This window comes from Lactuca serriola, chromosome 2, assembly GCF_051521515.1.
Source record: "Lactuca serriola cultivar US96UC23 chromosome 2, Lser_US96UC23_V15, whole genome shotgun sequence".
Classification (NCBI taxonomy): Eukaryota; Viridiplantae; Streptophyta; class Magnoliopsida; order Asterales; family Asteraceae; genus Lactuca; species Lactuca serriola.
The window spans coordinates 232,488-254,493 of record NC_136409.1 but is presented as its reverse complement, the minus strand read 5'-3'; the positions used below and the strand labels follow the sequence as shown (position 1 = coordinate 254,493).

Sequence of the window (22,006 nt, the reverse complement as noted above, 5' to 3'; positions counted from 1 at the left end):
TATGAAAAGTTGATTCGCAGTTCAAAGCCATTGCAAATACTCTAGCGGTGGATGTCTTCCCTGTTCCGTTGGGACCATAGAAAAGATAAAGTGGAGCAATCTTTTTCTTCTGGATGGCGTTAGACAGCGTCTTGACAACAACAGTATGCCCCACAATCTCCTGAAAGAGTTTTGGCTGATACTTGTTACTGAGACTTGTAGTATTCATAAGCATTTGACCTTTTGTTTCGTAACAGATATTATCCTGGCTAATGGATTCTACTTGATTATCTGTTCTGTTCACTGCATGCTGCTTCTGTTTGGCTTTTATCTTTCTACCCATAAGAGAGAGTACTGGTCGTCTTCTTTGAGTAGCTATTTTTGATCCAGTAGTTTTCATTTTTAGTCTGCTAGCACTTTCACCCTTGTTGTCTGGATCTGCGAATGGCTGCACAGAATAGTCACCCATGTATATTTTGAAAGATTAGATCGTTGGTATTATTGATGTTTTCTGGTTCCATGTTATATATGAGAAAAAAAGAGGAGGGTATGAGATTTTTTTAACTTTATATTGAGGCAAGCTTGAGTGTCAGGCTACCATTTAGCCGGCGGTTGATAAGATGACAAAATGAAGAGAAAAGGATTAAGAACAAGTAGTAAGTAGGAATGAAATATGGAGATTGCTCCATTTGGAGGCTAGTATACTAATTAAAGCCTTCATTTGTAGGGGGAGTTGGTGATGCTGATAAATGAATATATATTTAATCTTTACCCTAATTATAGTATAATTCATTATATCTCCGTCACCTTTTCTTTATCAGACTGAAATGGCATCTCTTCCTGTGCTTACACTAGAGATGCTTCAACTAAATCTACTCCCTTTGTCTGCATTATGCTCTTAAATTTATTTTCTATCAGGTGAGACCATGTATGATATGGGTTTATTTAAAAAAAAAATAAATATAAAATTTTAACAATTTGAAAAGTTTGAATTTATAAAAAAAAAATAATAATAAGAAATCTTTTGAATTATTAAAATTAATAAGACTTTAATGTATTTGATACATTACATATATAAACATTTTTTAATAAATACCTTACATATATATTACCTTACATATTAAATGTGGAATTTTAATTTAATAAAATAAAAAAATACAATAAAATGACAAGTGGAAAATAGAAAATTTTAAAATGTTAGAAAATGACATGTGTCCAAATGAAGGAGAAGAGGACATGTGGCAAAAAAAACATTCATTTATTATAGCAGATTATAGTAGATTTCTATTTTTTGGCACGGATTTGGTTACCCTTACGCAGTGGCGGAGGGAATGGAGGGCTGCCGGATGCGTAGCCCCCTCTAATGCAAATATTATGATGATAGAATAGATATAGTAAGCCCGTCATGTATTTAAAAGTCCATATAATAATATAAAATATAATGTCGGTTTGCCTCCTTTAATATTTATGATATGATATATGGGTTTTTTCTAGATACGAGCATGTTGGTCGCAGTTGATTAGAAACATATGGAGTAAAAGCCTAACTAATACCCTAATTTTAAGTTAATTGGTATAATAAGAATTCAATATTAAACCTAGCCACTAGCCACAAAGACATAAATTACATATCTTTTTTTAATAAACGACGGCTTTGAAGATCGGTTTCTTATTTTTGCTTCTGCCTCCTTCTACACCAATTAATCAAGTAAATTCTTTTTTATTAGATTTAGTTTTACTAGTAATTTGTAATTGCTAATATTATCAATTTGTTAACCATTTGTTAACCGTAAGTAGTTACTATCATATGATTTGATAATATGGTTTGTTATAGTTATAAATTTATAGGAAAATTATGAGCAAAAAAAGAACTATGGATTCTTTGTAAGAAAATAAGGATAAAATAGCCTTGGAAATTCTAAGAATTGTGATTTCACTGTCAAATCAAAGTATTGGGTGGTACTCCCTAATCTTTGATTGGATAAGACTCAGAAGAGAAAAGAACAGAGAATGAGTATATGAATTTTTCGTAAGTACCAGAAAAAACTGACCAAAATCGGTTAAATACCTTATTTGTCTGAAACTGTCATAAAACAGTTTGGCAACAGTCAACAAACTGTCATAAATCCGGGTTTTCTATAAGAATTAATACCAAGTCAAAAACGGGTCAAATATTCTAAATTTGGATTTCTGATGCATTTTCAATACAGCTCGATCCCAGCCAGGGGCTCTACCCCTTGGACCCCGCCAGGGGCTGCCGCCCCTTGGACCCCGCTTCCAGGAGCGCTGCCGCCGGACCCCCATTCGTTCAGGGGTTTCGCCCCTAAATGACTGTCTACTTTTAATCTTGAATAGACTTAAACAAGTGTGCACTCCACACCTTCCTTACTTGTTTAATATTTATCAAGATCACTTTTGGTCAACAAAAGTAATCCCATTACACTTAAATCACATTAGTGAAACAAATCACCAACATTCTTTTTTAAGATGAATTAAATTTATAAGAGAAATTATGAGAAAGAAAAAAAACCATGATTCTTTTTTCAAACAAACAGCAGATAAATAAAGTAACACGTACATCTTTAATTTGGTAGTATATCGCCCTACTAGTAACGACTATGGTAATATCCATAAATGAAACTCTTTTTCCATTATTTCTATACCATTTTTATGTAAAGGACGGCGTAGGATTGGAGATGGTGTTAACAGAAGCCCACTTATTTGGCATTTGGGCTCAAATGATCTGAAACTATTTTTATTGGGATAAAGAGTGAAAATAATAAAATTTACTTGACCAGAACTGCAAGTTGGTTGATAGTTTAGGGGCTAGTTTTGTAATTTACTCAAATAAACTATGACAGGGCGTCTTCAAGCAACTCTTCGTTCTTTCTTTCCCCCAAAAAAAGTAAGGTCTCGCCTGCCTGTTTCGGACTCATAGGAGATCAATAAATCTCAAATCCTCTACGCGACATGATTGTCTTCATTTTCTTATTATTAATTAGTCGCAACAGTAGACATAAACAACAAGTTTGTTAATGTATTAAACACATTGAAGTAGTATTTTCTTAGTTTTAGAATCTTTGTTTTGTTATTTTATTTAGTCGCCATCAGTGTTCTATTGTTAATGATTGTCCCAATACATTAATACTCGATTTTTCTCCTTCAATTCTACATGCATTTGACATCTTCTTAAAGATTGACGTCAGTCTGAGTCGGTGTTCCCGCAGTGGCATCTCTCAGATCATATTACGATACATAATCTGTGGTTGTATCCATCATTCACTAGAGTTACTAAACACCTCAGTGAGTAAGAGAGAAAAAGAGAAAGAAATGGAGAAATAGACGAAATCTTCTTCCGTGTCGGATGGTGGTGCATGGGCTATATATGAATATCATAAGTTCTGTTGGAATCATTATGGCCAATAAGCAACTCATGTCCGCCAACGGTTATGCTTTCACATTTGGTCAGTCATCTCTCCTTTAGATCTCATCTATAATTCTACGTCTCACTAGCTACTGCAAACCCTTAAATGTGTAGTAGATCTAGAATTTAGCCCATCATCGTTTGTAAAAAAAGACTTGTATGCATGTCAATCTTGGGTGGGAATGAATAAAGATTTCACATGCATGATCTTATTGGTTCATGTGGAATTTGAATTATTCAGTAGGTATAGGGGTTTTGCTTCACCATTTGCAACATCGCTTTGCAGTTCATTGTGGGCTTGCATTATTGCCAAATGTGGTTTGGTTAGACAATGACATTCATCTTTTTATCGTTGGCTACTTCTAAAAGATAATGCTGAAATTGTATCTGTTAGTAACATTTTTAACTCAAATATTTCCAATTGGTGCTTTAATTTGAACTCTGTACTTGATGAAAGTGAGTAATGAATAGATCTTCCTCTAACTAGGTTGTTTTGGTTTTTATCCAGCTACAACATTAGCAGGATTTCATTTTGTTGTAACTGCACTGGTTGGGTTTGTGTCAAATTCTACGGGATACACTTCATCGATGCATGTTCCTTTGTGGGAACTTCTCTGGTTCTCTATTGTTGCAAATATGTCAATTGCAGCAATGAATTTTAGCCTTATGCTTAATTCAGTTGGATTCTACCAAGTATGTATTTCTATCCACATATTTTACTTTGAACTTAGGTGTTGTGTCCTTGATTATAACCATATATGTTTGATTTTATGTATCTTTCTTTGTTGTAGTTATAAGCTAACAAGAGACTGTTTTGAATGTTGTAGATATCAAAACTGAGCATGATTTGTAACATCCGGATTTTAAAGGTTATTATTGTGTAGTTTAATCTTTTGATTAAAGGAGAGACTCGACGAGTTGAGAATCCAACTCGCCGAGTCGAGTCGAGTTTTCTCACGCGGATTTAATGAGTGGACTCGACGAGTCAGGGGAGGGACTCGCCGAGTAGGTGTTGCGCATAGAAACCCAAATTTCTCGGGCTTGGACCTATTTAAAGGTCCTTATGGCCTTTATTTGTGGCTATTACACCCTGAGAAACCCTAGAGAGCAGAGAGAAAGCATATGGTGCAAGAGGAGGGCTAATTCATCATCTTTTGGTGTGTCTTAGCAAAGGGAAGGATGGATTTCGAGCTGGGATGTCTTGTGGGGCTCAAATCTTCTATCATTTCATTCAGAGCTGCTGTGAGAGGTAAGGATTCATGTCCATCTTCGTTTGGGTGATAGATTTCATGAATCTACGGTTTCTTCTCTTCTTTTGGTAAGAGATCTAGAGTATGTGATGCCCCCTTGTGTATATATCTTCAGATCTGTACCTTGAGAGGTCCATAGAGTCCCCATTTCCCAGCTTTATGCAGTCCTTTATGAGTTCGGAGCTAAGGTTGTTATTTCAAGGGTCATTTCTCAAAAAGGATTTATTTTGTAACTCGAAGGTTATGATTGAAAGTCCAACATAGTACGAAGAGCAGATGCAGGATTGAGCATCAAGGTTATTACATAGGATAGAGAGATAACGTATGGAGTCATTATACGAATCCTGTTTCGTTGATGATTCCGGGACGTAATCATCCTAAGGGGGAGATAATTGTAACGCCCGTTGATCAGGGCTAGTCAATTTAGAGACGATAAGCATCAAAAATGACTTTTTGATGGAAGATTATTTAGAAGGATTAATCTTAACCAAGTTGTAGTATATGTCACAAGGTTTCCGTGCATATAAAGAACGCCAAAATCCGAGTTATAACGAAGAAGTTATGACATGTCGAAGTTTTGCGACAGAACCGACACGACCTAGCGCGTCCCAGCGCGACGTAAATAGTGAATTTAAGGTTGATAGATATCTATCCTTAGTGATCTAAATGAGAATTGAAGATCTCACCGATAGTAGTGCAACGACGAAAAGACAGACGAAAACGGACGTCGGACGAAGGAGTTATGAGTTTATAACGGAGTTTTCCTGTCCCGTCCTACTAAAAGTAATATATAAGTAATATAATCATAATATATTAAAAATAAAGTCAAAATTAGCCAATGGAGTCTAAACGAGAGTTGTAGAGCATAATCTCACCTTCGCGGCGATATAAAGAACGTCGAAAACGGAGTTCGTATGCGAAAGTTATGAATTTCTGAAGTTCGGGGCGCGAAACCCCAAAACTGTCAGAGACCACGACGTGGCAAGTCTCCTGACACCTCCGGGAGTCCCCCATATGCAACTTGCGATGACGCATGCCCACGACGTGGAAAATGGTTCCACGACGTGGCAAGGGCCAGTTTTGCCCTATAAATAGATTTGAAGGGCCAGCCAGGTTTGGTTGCTCATTCTCTCATCTCTCTCCCATATTACATCGTTTTACGTGCAATTTTAACCCCCCGAAGCCCCGGTATCAACCCCGAGACCCGAAGCAAGTTCCAAAACCCGAAGATCCCGAGAAGAAAAGAGTTTCCGAGCCGAAGCTCTGCAGGCGAGAAACCCGGTGTGTGAAGTGATCCCGGTTTCACCGAAGAATACTATCATTGCAAGCCGTAGTGTTGTCCGATCATCTTCTGATCAAGTGAGTGTATAGTCACTTTCATCTTACACATAGATATGAAGTATTTTATAAAATACGTTCTATGTGTATATATATATATATATATATATATATATATATATATATATATATATATATTGTTGTTTATACGTGTAAGTGTATAGTCACTTTCATCTTACACATAGATATGAAGTATTTTATAAAATACGTGCTATGTGTATATATATATATATATATTGTTGTTTATACGTGTGAGTGTATAGCTACTTTCTTCTAACACATAAATATAAAGTATTAGCTATGAAATATGTGCTATGTGTTATATATTATTTGTCTATTTGAAATGGGCATGGAATTGATGTTTTATACTAGTGTTAAATGATTTAAACTGTGTAAGTATTTATATCTACAAAAATTTTGGGTAGAACAAAGGTAGATGGGATAGCTGGTGACTATGGAGTTAGCACCTACCGTTAGATAAACCCTGGCGACTATGCGACTTAGTGCCTATCAAGTAAACCTTGGTGACGATGTGACTTCGTGCCTATTAAGTAAACCCTGGCGACTATGCGACTTAGTGCCTATCGAGTAAACCTTGGTGACGATGTGACTTCGTGCCTATCAAGTAAACCCTGGCGACTATGAGACTTAGTGCCTATCGAGTAAACCTTGGTGACGATGTGACTTTGTGGCTATTGTATAAACCTTGGTGACTATGGAGTTAGCGCCTACTGTTAAGTGAACCTTGGTGACTATGGAGTTAGCGCCTGATAACTATGGACTTATTACATGATAGATAAACCTTGGCAGCAATGGACTTCGTGCCGATTCCTTAGGTAAATCCTTAGGAACGAATGAATAAAGGATAGTTGATTCTTAGGGTAAAACCTTAAGAAATAAAGAAGATAATGGGGATGGGTAATTGGGTTGATTGTTTGATGATTGAATATAATAATTATATTATTGTGGGTTGAAAACCCTATATGCTCACCAGGCTCCCAAGCCTGACTCACTCAGTTTTCTTTGCATTACAGGTAATGGCACAAGAGTATAAGTTGGTGGACTTGACGAGAGATTTTGGATTATAGATCAGTAGTTATAAATAACTGTTGTAAGGTCTATTTTGTTCTGTTTATGCTTGTGGTCTGTATTGAACATGACATCCCGAGATTTTGTTATATAATGAAAATACATTTCTTTAAAGAAATGCTTTGATAATTTTTATCATATTTTGTTTTGGGAACAAATTCCGCAACTGCTTTCTTTAAAAGATAACTCTGATTTTAAAACAAAACATAAACACATCGGTCTTTTCTGGCCATGAAATTGGGGATGTCACAGTTGGTATCATAGCATTAGTTTAAGTGAACTAGGAATTTGTAGGATTTCTAGACTTAAACTTAGAATGCTAAGCGATGATTGTGAAATGAGTGTCTACCATATTTTAAGACACGAGCACTAGTATATTTTAGGAATGATGCCTAAAATGCTTTTATGTGCTAAATGTTATATGTTTTCCATATATGCTATTATTTGTTCGGATCTATGGTCTGTTGCCGACTGGATCTGGAGACCTTATGTGTTTAGGATTCTAAGCGTTTGATACGATATTAGAACTAGCATGTAAACGTTTCGGAGTGATAAGGAGATTTATACGTCTATCGTAAATAAAGCTTTCTTATCTTAAATTCTCGCCCGGTGCACCGAACGTCTGCTTGGATGTACAAAACGTTATGGTGAAGACTCGTAGAGAATTGAGTAAATGGAGGAAAGGAAAGGCTTATGATAGTGAATGACGCCTATCAGAAGATATCGTAAGAGTGGTATCTTGCCTTTAGAATATGTCTTATAAAATAACAGTACGTTTAGAGGAGTACGGTACGTTTGAAGTACACCTTCGATTGGCAGTATGATGGAACGGTTGGTGTAATTCTTGAAGTTGTCCCATTCTTCTGGAGTTTCCATCACCAATCGAGTTGAAGTAGAGTTGATGATTGAAGATACGCATGGAAGAAGTCCTAGTAGAGTCTAGGAGAATTTTTATGATTAATTGGACACATTAGTATGTGTTAAATTGTTTTGTGATTTTAGGACTTGGGGACTGTGAGACAATACTCGGGACGAGTATGAGTAGGTGTGAATAGTAGTAGAGATCTATACTACTGGAAGCACAGGACTCACGCTTGGATCATGGGAAGTCGCAAGGTTACCAAGATGCTAGTAATTGATTCTGTTTTATTCAAGTATGTCATTACCCATGTTTCGGTAGTGGCTAGTAGGAGGATGGTTATTCCGACCCTAGTGGTCATATTAAATTGAGTCCGACTACGATGAGAGGTCATCGAGACACGACCCATCGGTCTGTTACAATAGATAAGGGAATGTACTTATCCTAAGAAGAAGAAGGAGTCCTCAAAAAGGATTTATTTTGTAACTCGAAGGTTATGATTGAAAGTCCAACATAGTATGAAGAGCAGATGCAGGATTGAGCATCAAGGTTATTACTTAGGATAGAGAGATAACATATGGAGTCATTATACGAATCCTGTTTCGTTGATGATTCCGGGACGTAATCATCCTAAGGGGGAGATTATTGTAACGCCCGTAGATCAGGGCTAGTCAATTTAGAGACGATAAGCATCAAAAATGACTTTTTGTTGGAAGATTTTATAGAAGGATTAATCTTAACCAAGTTATAGTATATGTCACAAGGTTTCCGTGCATATAAAAAACGTCAAAATCTGAGTTATAACGAAGAAGTTATGACCTGTCGAAGTTTTGCGACAGAACCGACACGACCTAGCGCGACCCAGCGCGACGTAAATAGTGAATTTAAGGTTGATAGATATCTATCCTTAGTGATCTAAATTATAATTGAAGATCTCATCGATAGTAGTGCAACGACGGAAAGACAGACGAAAACGGACGTCGGACGAAGGAGTTAAGAGTTTATAACGGAGTTTTCCTGTCCCGTCCTACTAAAAGTAATATATAAGTAATATAATCATAATATATTAAAAATAAAGTCAAAATTAGCCAATGGAGTCTAAACGAGAGTTGTAGAGCATAATCTCACCTTCGCGGCGATATAAAGAACGTCGAAAACGGAGTTCGTATGCGAAAGTTATGAATTTCTGAAGTTCGGGGCGCGAAACCCCAAAACTGTCAGAGACCACGACGTGGCAAGCAGTGCCACGACGTGGCAAGTCTCCTGACACCTCCGAGAGTCCCCCATATGCAACTTGCGATGACGCATGCCCACGACGTGGAAAATGGTTCCACGACGTGGCAAGGGCCAGTTTTGCCCTATAAATAGATTTGAAGGGCCAGCCAGGTTTGGTTGCTCATTCTCTCATCTCTCTCCCATATTACATCGTTTTACGTGCAATTTTAACCCCCCGAAGCCCCGGTATCAACCCCGAGACCCGAATCAAGTTCCAAAACCCGAAGATCCCGAGAAGAAAAGAGTTTCCGAGCCGAAGCTCTGCACACGAGAAACCCGGTGTGTGAAGTGATCCCGGTTTCACCGAAGAATACTATCATTGCAAGCCGTAGTGCTGTCCGATCATCTTCTGATCAAGTGAGTGTATAGTCACTTTCATCTTACACATAGATATGAAGTATTTTACAAAATACGTTCTATGTGTATATATATATATATATATATTGTTGTTTATACGTGTAAGTGTATAGTCACTTTCATCTTACACATAGATATGAAGTATTTTATAAAATACGTGCTATGTGTATATATATATTGTTGTTTATACGTGTGAGTGTATAGCTACTTTCTTCTAACACATAAATATAAAGTATTAGCTATGAAATATGTGCTATGTGTTATATATTATTTGTCTATTTGAAATGGGCATGGAATTGATGTTTTATACTAGTGTTAAATGATTTAAACTGTGTAAGTATTTATATCTACAAAAATGTTGGGTAGAACAAAGGTAGATGGGATAGCTGGTGACTATGGAGTTAGCACCTACCGTTAGATAAACCCTGGCGACTATGCGACTTAGTGCCTATCAAGTAAACCTTGGTGACGATGTGACTTCGTGCCTATTAAGTAAACCCTGGCGACTATGCGACTTAGTGCCTATCGAGTAAACCTTGGTGACGATGTGACTTCGTGCCTATTAAGTAAACCCTGGCGACTATGAGACTTAGTGCCTATCGAGTAAACCTTGGTGACGATGTGACTTTGTGGCTATTGTATAAACCTTGGTGACTATGGAGTTAGCGCCTACTGTTAAGTGAACCTTGGTGACTATGGAGTTAGCGCCTGATAACTATGGACTTATTACATGATAGATAAACCTTGGCAGCAATGGACTTCGTGCCGATTCCTTAGGTAAATCCTTAGGAACGAATGAATAAAGGATAGTTGATTCTTAGGGTAAAACCTTAAGAAATAAAGAAGATAATGGGGATGGGTAATTGGGTTGATTGTTTGATGATTGAATATAATAATTATATTATTGTGGGTTGAAAACCCTATATGCTCACCAGGCTCCCAAGCCTGACTCACTCAGTTTTCTTTGCATTACAGGTAATGGCACAAGAGTATAAGTTGGTGGACTTGACGAGAGATTTTGGATTATAGATCAGTAGTTATAAATAACTGTTGTAAGGACTATTTTGTTCTGTTTATGCTTGTGGTCTGTATTGAACATGACATCCCGAGATTTTGTTATATAATGAAAATACATTTCTTTAAAGAAATGCTTTGATAATTTTTATCATATTTTGTTTTGGGAACAAATTCCGCAACTGCTTTCTTTAAAAGATAACTCTGATTTTAAAACAAAACATAAACGCATCGGTCTTTTCTGGCCATGAAATTGGGGATGTCACAGTTGGTATCATAGCATTAGTTTAAGTGAACTAGGAATTTGTAGGATTTCTAGACTTAAACTTAGAATGCTAAGCGATGATTGTGAAATGAGTGTCTACCATATTTTAAGACACGAGCACTAGTATATTTTAGGAATGATGCCTAAAATGCTTTTATGTGCTAAATGTTATATGTTTTCCATATATGCTATTATTTGTTCGGATCTATGGTCTGTTGCCGACTGGATCTGGAGACCTTATGTGTTTAGGATTCTAAGCGTTTGATACGATATTAGAACTAGCATGTAAACGTTTCGGAGTGATAAGGAGATTTATACGTCTATCGTAAATAAAGCTTTCTTATCTTAAATTCTCGCCCGGTGCACCGAACGTCTGCTTGGATGTACAAAACGTTATGGTGAAGACTCGTAGAGAATTGAGTAAATGGAGGAAAGGAAAGGCTTATGATAGTGAATGACGCCTATCAGAAGATATCGTAAGAGTGGTATCTTGCCTTTAGAATATGTCTTATAAAATAATAGTACGTTTAGAGGAGTACGGTACGTTTGAAGTACACCTTCGATTGGCAGTATGATGGAACGGTTGGTGTAATTCTTGAAGTTGTCCCATTCTTCTGGAGTTTCCATCACCAATCGAGTTGAAGTAGAGTTGATGATTGAAGATACGCATGGAAGAAGTCCTAGTAGAGTCTAGGAGAATTTTTATGATTAATTGGACACATTAGTATGTGTTAAATTGTTTTGTGATTTTAGGACTTGGGGACTGTGAGACAATACTCGGGACGAGTATGAGTAGGTGTGAATAGTAGTAGAGATCTATACTACTGGAAGCACAGGACTCACGCTTGGATCATGGGAAGTCGCAAGGTTACCAAGAAGCTAGTAATTGATTCTGTTTTATTCAAGTATGTCATTACCCATGTTTCGGTAGTGGCTAGTAGGAGGATGGTTATTCCGACCCTAGTGGTCATATTAAATTGAGTCCGACTACGATGAGAGGTCATCGAGACACGACCCATCGGTCTGTTACAATAGATAAGGGAATGTACTTATCCTAAGAAGAAGAAGGAGTCCTCAAAAAGGATTTATTTTGTAACTCGAAGGTTATGATTGAAAGTCCAACATAGTATGAAGAGCAGATGCAGGATTGAGCATCAAGGTTATTACTTAGGATAGAGAGATAACATATGGAGTCATTATACGAATCCTGTTTCGTTGATGATTCCGGGACGTAATCATCCTAAGGGGGAGATTATTGTAACGCCCGTAGATCAGGGCTAGTCAATTTAGAGACGATAAGCATCAAAAATGACTTTTTGTTGGAAGATTTTATAGAAGGATTAATCTTAACCAAGTTATAGTATATGTCACAAGGTTTCCGTGCATATAAAAAACGTCAAAATCTGAGTTATAACGAAGAAGTTATGACCTGTCGAAGTTTTGCGACAGAACCGACACGACCTAGCGCGACCCAGCGCGACGTAAATAGTGAATTTAAGGTTGATAGATATCTATCCTTAGTGATCTAAATTATAATTGAAGATCTCATCGATAGTAGTGCAACGACGGAAAGACAGACGAAAACGGACGTCGGACGAAGGAGTTAAGAGTTTATAACGGAGTTTTCCTGTCCCGTCCTACTAAAAGTAATATATAAGTAATATAATCATAATATATTAAAAATAAAGTCAAAATTAGCCAATGGAGTCTAAACGAGAGTTGTAGAGCATAATCTCACCTTCGCGGCGATATAAAGAACGTCGAAAACGGAGTTCGTATGCGAAAGTTATGAATTTCTGAAGTTCGGGGCGCGAAACCCCAAAACTGTCAGAGACCACGACGTGGCAAGCAGTGCCACGACGTGGCAAGTCTCCTGACACCTCCGAGAGTCCCCCATATGCAACTTGCGATGACGCATGCCCACGACGTGGAAAATGGTTCCACGACGTGGCAAGGGCCAGTTTTGCCCTATAAATAGATTTGAAGGGCCAGCCAGGTTTGGTTGCTCATTCTCTCATCTCTCTCCCATATTACATCGTTTTACGTGCAATTTTAACCCCCCGAAGCCCCGGTATCAACCCCGAGACCCGAATCAAGTTCCAAAACCCGAAGATCCCGAGAAGAAAAGAGTTTCCGAGCCGAAGCTCTGCACACGAGAAACCCGGTGTGTGAAGTGATCCCGGTTTCACCGAAGAATACTATCATTGCAAGCCGTAGTGCTGTCCGATCATCTTCTGATCAAGTGAGTGTATAGTCACTTTCATCTTACACATAGATATGAAGTATTTTACAAAATACGTTCTATGTGTATATATATATATATATATATTGTTGTTTATACGTGTAAGTGTATAGTCACTTTCATCTTACACATAGATATGAAGTATTTTATAAAATACGTGCTATGTGTATATATATATTGTTGTTTATACGTGTGAGTGTATAGCTACTTTCTTCTAACACATAAATATAAAGTATTAGCTATGAAATATGTGCTATGTGTTATATATTATTTGTCTATTTGAAATGGGCATGGAATTGATGTTTTATACTAGTGTTAAATGATTTAAACTGTGTAAGTATTTATATCTACAAAAATGTTGGGTAGAACAAAGGTAGATGGGATAGCTGGTGACTATGGAGTTAGCACCTACCGTTAGATAAACCCTGGCGACTATGCGACTTAGTGCCTATCAAGTAAACCTTGGTGACGATGTGACTTCGTGCCTATTAAGTAAACCCTGGCGACTATGCGACTTAGTGCCTATCGAGTAAACCTTGGTGACGATGTGACTTCGTGCCTATTAAGTAAACCCTGGCGACTATGAGACTTAGTGCCTATCGAGTAAACCTTGGTGACGATGTGACTTTGTGGCTATTGTATAAACCTTGGTGACTATGGAGTTAGCGCCTACTGTTAAGTGAACCTTGGTGACTATGGAGTTAGCGCCTGATAACTATGGACTTATTACATGATAGATAAACCTTGGCAGCAATGGACTTCGTGCCGATTCCTTAGGTAAATCCTTAGGAACGAATGAATAAAGGATAGTTGATTCTTAGGGTAAAACCTTAAGAAATAAAGAAGATAATGGGGATGGGTAATTGGGTTGATTGTTTGATGATTGAATATAATAATTATATTATTGTGGGTTGAAAACCCTATATGCTCACCAGGCTCCCAAGCCTGACTCACTCAGTTTTCTTTGCATTACAGGTAATGGCACAAGAGTATAAGTTGGTGGACTTGACGAGAGATTTTGGATTATAGATCAGTAGTTATAAATAACTGTTGTAAGGTCTATTTTGTTCTGTTTATGCTTGTGGTCTGTATTGAACATGACATCCCGAGATTTTGTTATATAATGAAAATACATTTCTTTAAAGAAATGCTTTGATAATTTTTATCATATTTTGTTTTGGGAACAAATTCCGCAACTGCTTTCTTTAAAAGATAACTCTGATTTTAAAACAAAACATAAACACATCGGTCTTTTCTGGCCATGAAATTGGGGATGTCACAGTTGGTATCATAGCATTAGTTTAAGTGAACTAGGAATTTGTAGGATTTCTAGACTTAAACTTAGAATGCTAAGCGATGATTGTGAAATGAGTGTCTACCATATTTTAAGACACGAGCACTAGTATATTTTAGGAATGATGCCTAAAATGCTTTTATGTGCTAAATGTTATATGTTTTCCATATATGCTATTATTTGTTCGGATCTATGGTCTGTTGCCGACTGGATCTGGAGACCTTATGTGTTTAGGATTCTAAGCGTTTGATACGATATTAGAACTAGCATGTAAACGTTTCGGAGTGATAAGGAGATTTATACGTCTATCGTAAATAAAGCTTTCTTATCTTAAATTCTCGCCCGGTGCACCGAACGTCTGCTTGGATGTACAAAACGTTATGGTGAAGACTCGTAGAGAATTGAGTAAATGGAGGAAAGGAAAGGCTTATGATAGTGAATGACGCCTATCAGAAGATATCGTAAGAGTGGTATCTTGCCTTTAGAATATGTCTTATAAAATAACAGTACGTTTAGAGGAGTACGGTACGTTTGAAGTACACCTTCGATTGGCAGTATGATGGAACGGTTGGTGTAATTCTTGAAGTTGTCCCATTCTTCTGGAGTTTCCATCACCAATCGAGTTGAAGTAGAGTTGATGATTGAAGATACGCATGGAAGAAGTCCTAGTAGAGTCTAGGAGAATTTTTATGATTAATTGGACACATTAGTATGTGTTAAATTGTTTTGTGATTTTAGGACTTGGGGACTGTGAGACAATACTCGGGACGAGTATGAGTAGGTGTGAATAGTAGTAGAGATCTATACTACTGGAAGCACAGGACTCACGCTTGGATCATGGGAAGTCGCAAGGTTACCAAGAAGCTAGTAATTGATTCTGTTTTATTCAAGTATGTCATTACCCATGTTTCGGTAGTGGCTAGTAGGAGGATGGTTATTCCGACCCTAGTGGTCATATTAAATTGAGTCCGACTACGATGAGAGGTCATCGAGACACGACCCATCGGTTTGTTACAATAGATAAGGGAATGTACTTATCCTAAGAAGAAGAAGGAGTCCTCAAAAAGGATTTATTTTGTAACTCGAAGGTTATGATTGAAAGTCCAACATAGTATGAAGAGCAGATGCAGGATTGAGCATCAAGGTTATTACTTAGGATAGAGAGATAACATATGGAGTCATTATACGAATCCTGTTTCGTTGATGATTCCGGGACGTAATCATCCTAAGGGGGAGATTATTGTAACGCCCGTAGATCAGGGCTAGTCAATTTAGAGACGATAAGCATCAAAAATGACTTTTTGTTGGAAGATTTTATAGAAGGATTAATCTTAACCAAGTTATAGTATATGTCACAAGGTTTCCGTGCATATAAAAAACGTCAAAATCTGAGTTATAACGAAGAAGTTATGACCTGTCGAAGTTTTGCGACAGAACCGACACGACCTAGCGCGACCCAGCGCGACGTAAATAGTGAATTTAAGGTTGATAGATATCTATCCTTAGTGATCTAAATTATAATTGAAGATCTCATCGATAGTAGTGCAACGACGGAAAGACAGACGAAAACGGACGTCGGACGAAGGAGTTAAGAGTTTATAACGGAGTTTTCCTGTCCCGTCCTACTAAAAGTAATATATAAGTAATATAATCATAATATATTAAAAATAAAGTCAAAATTAGCCAATGGAGTCTAAACGAGAGTTGTAGAGCATAATCTCACCTTCGCGGCGATATAAAGAACGTCGAAAACGGAGTTCGTATGCGAAAGTTATGAATTTCTGAAGTTCGGGGCGCGAAACCCCAAAACTGTCAGAGACCACGACGTGGCAAGCAGTGCCACGACGTGGCAAGTCTCCTGACACCTCCGAGAGTCCCCCATATGCAACTTGCGATGACGCATGCCCACGACGTGGAAAATGGTTCCACGACGTGGCAAGGGCCAGTTTTGCCCTATAAATAGATTTGAAGGGCCAGCCAGGTTTGGTTGCTCATTCTCTCATCTCTCTCCCATATTACATCGTTTTACGTGCAATTTTAACCCCCCGAAGCCCCGGTATCAACCCCGAGACCCGAATCAAGTTCCAAAACCCGAAGATCCCGAGAAGAAAAGAGTTTCCGAGCCGAAGCTCTGCACACGAGAAACCCGGTGTGTGAAGTGATCCCGGTTTCACCGAAGAATACTATCATTGCAAGCCGTAGTGTTGTCCGATCATCTTCTGATCAAGTGAGTGTATAGTCACTTTCATCTTACACATAGATATGAAGTATTTTATAAAATACGTTCTATGTGTATATATATATATATATTGTTGTTTATACGTGTAAGTGTATAGTCACTTTCATCTTACACATAGATATGAAGTATTTTATAAATACGTGCTATGTGTATATATATATTGTTGTTTATACGTGTGAGTGTATAGCTACTTTCTTCTAACACATAAATATAAAGTATTAGCTATGAAATATGTGCTATGTGTTATATATTATTTGTCTATTTGAAATGGGCATGGAATTGATGTTTTATACTAGTGTTAAATGATTTAAACTGTGTAAGTATTTATATCTACAAAAATGTTGGGTAGAACAAAGGTAGATGGGATAGCTGGTGACTATGGAGTTAGCACCTACCGTTAGATAAACCCTGGCGACTATGCGACTTAGTGCCTATCAAGTAAACCTTGGTGACGATGTGACTTCGTGCCTATTAAGTAAACCCTGGCGACTATGCGACTTAGTGCCTATCGAGTAAACCTTGGTGACGATGTGACTTCGTGCCTATTAAGTAAACCCTGGCGACTATGCGACTTAGTGCCTATCGAGTAAACCTTGGTGACAATGTGACTTTGTGGCTATTGTATAAACCTTGGTGACTATGGAGTTAGCGCCTACTGTTAAGTGAACCTTGGTGACTATGGAGTTAGTGCCTGATAACTATGGACTTATTACATGATAGATAAACCTTGGCAGCAATGGACTTCGTGCCGATTCCTTAGGTAAATCCTTAGGAATGAATGAATAAAGGATAGTTGATTCTTAGGGTAAAACCTTAAGAAATAAAGAAGATAATGGGGATGGATAATTGGGTTGATTGTATAATGATTGAATATAATAATTATATTATTGTGGGTTGAAAACCCTATATGCTCACCAGGCTCCCAAGCCTGACCCACTCAGTTTTCTTTGCATTACAGGTAATGGCACAAGAGTATAAGTTGGTGGACTTGACGAGAGATTTTGGATTATAGATCAGTAGTTATAAATAACTGTTTGTAAGGTCTATTTTGTTCTGTTTATGCTTTTGGTCTGTATTGAACATTACATCCCGAGATTTTGTTATATAATGAAAATACATTTCTTTAAAGAAATGCTTTGATAATTTTTATCATATTTTGTTTTGGGAACAAATTCCGCAACTGCTTTCTTTAAAAGATAACTCTGATTTTAAAACAAAGCATAAACAAATCGGTCTTTTCTGGCCATGAAATTGGGGATGTCACAATTAAGCGGTGGCGTGTTCGAGATTCAAGTGTGAGAATATATGTTTTCTGCTTGTCAGGTGAGTCTTCTCACTATATTTTACCTAGAGTAGTAACAGAGTTATGTGACAGGGTTATGGTATGCTATATATGTGATGTGTGGCACTACATTATTTCTATGTGATTTATGATGTGTGTATATCAGAGTTAGGACCGGAAGGTCCACAGAGCTAGGACCAGAAGGTCCACAGAGTTAGGTTTAGAGTTATGTGTCAATGTATTTGTATGATATTTATTTTATGAGATTTATTGTGATATGTGATATGCATGATTCAGAGTTATCAGAGTTAGGACTTTTGGGTCTAAAGAGTTAGGGCTAGAGAGCCCACAGAGAGTTGGGAATGGAGGGTCCCACTGAGACACACTGACCAGAGGGTCAACAGAGCTATAGCCTTGTGTGACTAATGTATGTGTTAGAGTGGTATTTTGGGGAACTCACTAAGCTTCGTGCTTACAGTGTTTTGTGTTATGTGTTTTAGGTTTTTCTCAGGATCACGGGACAGCACCGGCTCGATTGTACACACCAGAGGAAGCATTTGTTTTGAGGATTCTGGTTTATTAAATTGATTGAACAAAAGAGCCATGTATTGTAATTTATAAAAAATGAGATTTTTATGAAAAGTGTTAAAGAGATAAGCGATTTTAAATGAAAATTTTATTTTGAAAATTTGGTGTTACATGATTCCATTGGTTTGTGTGATGGAGTGGATCCTCCATAGTAACCATTACTCAAAGGAAGTTAAATGTTATGTTGTGGTTGTGGTGATAGGCGTGGGTGTTTGCACTGTCATTGATGTCAAAATTAATGTCGAAGGTTTTTTATGTGCTTGTGTCGCTGTTTTAGCCACATCATTGCAACAAATTGTAAGTACATCAACATGCATTTTACCCATATAAATAATATTCCACCTTTTTGTTCATATATATATATATATATATATATATATATATATATATATATATATATATATATATATATATATACATATGTTAGTAACATATATTATATATTTACATAAAGGTCCCGGGTTTAAGTCCATGGGCCTGTTTGATTTAGGACATGTTCAAGGAAGTAATATTATGATATTTCAGAAACCCAGAAAAAACCTGAACTTGAGATTTTGTCAAATTGTTGTGATTTGATTTCTCTCCGAATCAGAAACAATTTGCACATTCTTTGTTTTTTACTCCAGTAAGTCGACAACTGAGCAATTGATTTTTAGTTTCTGCTTACCATTTGTCATTCTTTTATACTAACAGTAACAATATTATCTAGCAACTGAAAAAGAACTGAAAGTACAAATAATCCTGTCGCTCATTCTAAACATATAGAAATCAACTAACTACTCTTCATCCATAGAAAAGTGTTGTGGAACTAGTGCTTGGCTTGCAATAGTTTCATGTTAATCTAGTTGCGATATGAAAATAATCCATGTCTCTTCTTCCTTCCTGTCCTAATCTAACAGGATATCAAATGCAAGAAATAGCAATGTACTTTATTTGTTTGTTCTTTATGGCAATCTAATTCTACTTGTTCCTATTACAGAAATTTACCCAATTGTAGCATTAATGTCCTCCAAATACAAATACAAATATAAATCAATTTTCAATGCGATGTATTGTACTTTGAAAAATCTACTCATTTAAAAATATAACGTTGTAACTGGATGGGTTTTTCAAAGCACAATGCATGTGTTGATAAGAAAAAAAATACACAAATAAATGAGAGTACAATGCTATTTCTTGCACTAGCCGAATCTATTATATATGAAGATGTTGCTCATTTCTCAAAGGAAATTAATGTATCATGTGTTGCAGTCGATAGGGTCTTTGCAGAAGAAGTACTCGATTGGAGCTTTTGAGCTGTTGAGTAAGACGGCTCCTATTCAAGCTGTGTCACTCCTTGTATTTGGTTCCTTCATTGACTATTATGTTAGCACAAACCTTATATTCGATTACATTAAGACCATAAGTTCTGGTGTAATTATAAGCAAAAACCAAAACCTCATATATCCATCCATAACATATAATATATATATATATATATATATATATATATATATATATATATATATAAAGTAAGTTGCATGCATGGTGATGGTGATGTAGGTGTTCATACTCCTTTCATGCTCGTTGGCGGTTTTCTGCAGCATTAGTCAGTACCTATGTATCAGATATTTCTCAGCAATTTCATTTCAGGTTTTAGGCCACATGAAGACAATATGTGTCCTGAGCCTCGGGTGGCTCTTATTTGATTCAGAACTGACTTTCAAGAATATTATGGGGATGCTGGTTGCAGTGGCAGGGATGGTAATTTATAGTTGGGCAGTCGATGCTGAAAACTCCTCCTCCAAGATCACAACTCATACTAAACACAGTTTAACTGAAGAAGACCTCAATTTACTCAAGGAAGGTTTGGAGGACATCCCCATTAAGGATTATGAGCTTGGTCAATCTAAATAGCTACACGCTTCACTTTATTTCTTATGCATTTAATTTGCTCTTTCCTTGCCATTTAAATCCTTTTCTTCATTCATCAAATAGGAAGTTTTTGACATTTCTTTTAGTTATACATATGAAGATTTTTGGCTTTTGTTTATAACTTTATATTCATTTTTACCCTCCCTCACATTTGATATAGATGACAGTTGCAACTTGAACCATGCTACAAAACATTCACATGTTCTTTGATTGAATACTAGGATTGTAACCTGTCACACCCCCGAACCAGACGACGGAATCGTAACATAATTCATCACAATGAATATACATGAATCGTAACATAATTCATCACCATGCATTGAAATATTACAATTGATATCGTTTACATTCAGTACATTGTTTTAGATGTTACAATTTCATAACATGAACCATTCGATAGTAAATCTAAGCAAAACACCATGACATCACTTGGTACTTATTCTTCGGTTTACCTGTTACCTAAGAATACAAGTTATTTTGGAAAAACATCAACATATGAAATGTTGGTGAGTTCAAAAGTAATGTTATGGAAAATGATTTTTGTGAAGTTTGAAAACCCAGAAAATCTGATATTTTCTTAGAAGAGTATTGTTTATAAAAAGTGTGAAGATCCGTAAGTATGCTTGTCGATTTTGTAACATGTATAATTGTTGAACTTTGTATACATCACATAGGTAAAAATGTTGAACTTCCCGGGAAAACCCGATGTTTTCCCCATACATAAAATTTCGTGTCTTATTTATTGTTATACCGATACGACGATTGTTTTTGATTACCTAGGTGACATTGGATTAGTTATGGGTTGTGAGTTGTTATAATCACGCATTACTGAAAATGACTAGTTTATAACTACCAATTACAAACGATCATTTAGGCGTCGTCCATACTACTCACTTAATCCAACCACCCTGACTTCTCTTGATTTACGCCACGAATCTGTCTACTCGATTTCTCATAGCCCCACAACCGAGGAGAAAGGAGGGTACGACGCCCCCCTTTATTTCCATAAGTTGTTCAAGGCTATCGGGAATGCGAAAGGTGCTTGGCCCGACTCGCATTTGACTTCTGGACTTCATTAGCAGTACCAATGGACCCTTGGGGCCCAACAGCACAATAGAGCTATTGAAAGTCCTTTTACATGGAATTAGGTCATAGAAGGCCCATTAACATGTAAGCGCGTTCCCTTCGAGCCCAAAGATCATGTTATTGGGCTAGCAAGGCCCAACAAGCACGATTTGAAACTTTCAAGCCCGAAGATTGAATATTGACTCCTCGTAGATTTCGCGTGTTTATTGAAGTACTACGGTTTATTGATTTTTGTTTTGTTATTGATTCGAGACCGAATCAATTCGTTTGGTAACGATATAGGTGTTGAAAGTGTATTTGTTATTACGTTTCGCCGGTAGTCATGGATCTCGTATTTTGTCTTAAGGGATTTATTTGTTTAAAAGTAAGATTTTTACCTTTTCACGACCCTTCTTTTATAAAATTAGCACTTTTAGTCCTTTATATAAAAGGATTTCCATTTTAGTCCTTAAACCATTTTTCTTGACACTTTAGTATCATAACTTGTTGAAAAGACATTTTTAGCCCAAAAT

At 36.9% G+C, this 22,006-nt stretch overlaps 1 pseudogene; it reads left to right on the top strand.

The window, feature by feature from the left end:
• Positions 1-3,308: 3,308 nt before the first annotated feature.
• Positions 3,309-20,390, top strand: LOC145090216 (UDP-rhamnose/UDP-galactose transporter 2-like; annotated as a pseudogene).
• The last annotated feature ends 1,616 nt before the right edge of the window (positions 20,391-22,006 follow it).